Genomic DNA, 2760 nt, shown 5'->3' on the forward strand with positions numbered 1-2760 from the left:
TGCAAGTGCAGTGGGGGGCGCAAGGAGGGTGAAGGTGGAGATCCAGCACTGTGAAATGAGGTGGAACCTTCCTCCTGCTGTTCTGCAGGGGCTTCCGAAAGCCTGGGAGCACGGACACAACCCCCCGCTGGCCTGTGGGAAGCAGCACAAGCTGCCTGCTGTTGGGATCCCACCAGACATCCTGCCTGGGCAGCCTCAGCCTGCCACCACCAGCCAGCGACTCATCTGCTGGCACAGATTTCCCAGAGAGTTGAAGGAGGGGACAAACATCCTTCCTCAGTGTGCTGGGAACAGCCACCTCGAACCCTACCTGTGGAGCCTGGCTGGGGGAGCCCAGGCACGAAGATGCTAGAGAAGAACAGACTGTGCCCCTTGAACGGAACAGCTCCCCTTCTCCAGTGCCATCAGCCCCATCCCCTCTAGAGGGGTTTTCACAGCTCACTCATCGCTGCCCCAGACACAGCCACTTGTTGCACCAAGCAGCATGACTAAGGAACATCATGGGGTCATGCCTGCGTCTCCCCAGCCCGCGCAGCTCTGGCTCACTTGGGAGGTTGCTGGCCATATGTCTGCACACTTGCGCAGCGCGCATTAGAGGAAGCCCACCTTGCTCATCGAGCAGAGCTGGAGCATCATCAGCCACTTCCTTGTTCCTGGAAGAGCAACCTCAGGCAACTCAGACCTGCTCTCAAGGTAAGTCCTGCCTCCTGTGCCGAGCAGCCCTGCCCTTCAGGCCCCCAGGACCTCGGGTTTCCCCTAAGAGTGTAGCACACTCGGCTTTTATCCCTCACACATCCCAGAAGGGGACCCATCTCCCCCTCCTGCCATCAGTAGCATCTCCTGCTCTGTGGTACCCAGCGTGTCTGGCCTCGACCTTAGGCTTGCACACACAGTGCAGCCCCCCTTTGCTGGGCTAAATTCCTCCTTATCTTCAGACCTTCCTAGGGCTCAGGAAGGATTCTCTGGGCATTGCTGGGAATGGGGGAAAAGAGCAGCAACACCAGTGCGACACACTGCCTGGAGCAGCACCAGCTCCCTGGCCTGGAGCACAGCACTGCCACAGCACCCTTGCCGGATGGTGCAGTCTTCCCGTGCCAGCCAGACTGCTTCAATTAAGAGCCAGCTGCCGGCAAGAAGCAGGAGTTAAAGCCATTCTTCCATGCCTGCAGCTCCTTGAACATGACCTAGTAATGCAGGTGCTATTTTCTTTCCTCCCGTGACAGCCAGCTGACTTGCAGAGCTGATGCCCTGCAGGCAGGGGGGAAACGTCTGTCCGTCTGTCTGCAGCAGGAGCTTTTAGCAGCCATGGGAAAGGGCACTCCAGAAACGCAGGAGGCGGCACGAGTGCGGCTCTGCTCCAAACCGCGCTGGTGTACAGCTGACATGTTCCAGCCACCCAGCTGGCTGCTCCTCTACATACTATTCCCTGTGCATTTTGTTTCCCCTGAGGCCTGCTAATGCCTGCAAATGATGGCCCTAAATACCTGACCTTGCTTTCTACACAAATCCTGTGCTCTGCTCCATCCCAGGAGTCCCAACAGCTGCTGTCAAGGGTCTGGTGAGAGGCTGCCAAGTCCCTCTCGCACAGCGTTCACAGGGACTTTGTTCTGAGACCCTTCCTGGAAACCAAGTCCTTGGTGAGGACTTGTAAGCGTGGCAGAGAGAAATCCCCTCTCCCTGAAAGTTGTCCAAGCCTCCCTCTCCCCGACAGCCTGCCCTCGAGCACCTCAAGCCATTTGTCTCTCTCTGCAGAAAATGCCTTTACTCCCATTGTGGCTATCAAGTTGGTTTTGGCAAACCCACTGATCTTCTGGTTTCCTCCTCTAGGGCCTGTAAATCTGCCGCTTTGGTGTTGTGTTATGAACCATCGGCTCTGGTTGTCTATCTGCGCGCTCTCAGAAAACCCCTCTCAGCGCCAGCCGGGCGTTTGCCGTCTCTCACTCTCCCTGGTTTCCACTCTGCCTGCGGTATCACTACTGTGTTGGTGTTCACGGCTCCTTTTGGGGTAGAGCTGGGTGAGCCTGTGGGCACGGATTCCTTCTCCTGGGGGCAGGCAGTGAGCCAGCCCTGCTCGCTGCGCAGGCAGGGATCAGCATGCGGAGGGAGAGCCGCAGGATGGAGCCGTATTCACCGGCAACACAGAAACAGGAAAATAAGCAGCTTCCCCACTGGCAGGGAAACGAGTATCAGCACCAGCGCCGGGACTTGGCTTTCTCCTCCCCACGCCAAGAGAGCAGATGTCTCTCCAGCCTGTATCCTCCCAACATCTCCTCTCCCAACTAGCCCTGGAGCCAGCCGAGAGCCAGCCGGGGACCGGCGTGGCTGCCGCGGTGAGCGGGAGGCCAGGAGCTCCTGGCGGCTGGCCGCCCCAGACCCCTCAGCCGGGATGGGCAGCCCTAGCACCGAAACTTCAAACCTCTCGACCAGTTCAGCTCCCTTTCCACTGGGAATCCGGGTACCCCCGCCCCCGTCGCCCCAGCGCGCCCATCGCGAGAGCTGAGGGGCCGAGTCGGGACAGAGCGCGGGAGGCTGCTCCGCACGACGGACAGCGGGGCTCAGCATCGAGGCCCAGCACCCCCCCGGGCGCATCCCCCCCCCGGGCCCGGGCGGGCGCACGGGTGCTTTCGGCCGAGATGCTCTCCCCGCTGATGCAAGCAGCCCTGCCCGCTGCCCGGCAGGCACACGGCTCAGCCGCGCTCATCCCGGCCCGGGGGGACCGGCACCCCCGGGCAGCGGCCCCCACCCCGCGCCGCCCCCCTC

The sequence above is a fragment of the Haliaeetus leucocephalus genome, unplaced genomic scaffold, assembly GCF_000737465.1.
Source record: "Haliaeetus leucocephalus isolate CR32 unplaced genomic scaffold, Haliaeetus_leucocephalus-4.0 Scaffold229, whole genome shotgun sequence".
Taxonomy (NCBI): Eukaryota; Metazoa; Chordata; class Aves; order Accipitriformes; family Accipitridae; genus Haliaeetus; species Haliaeetus leucocephalus.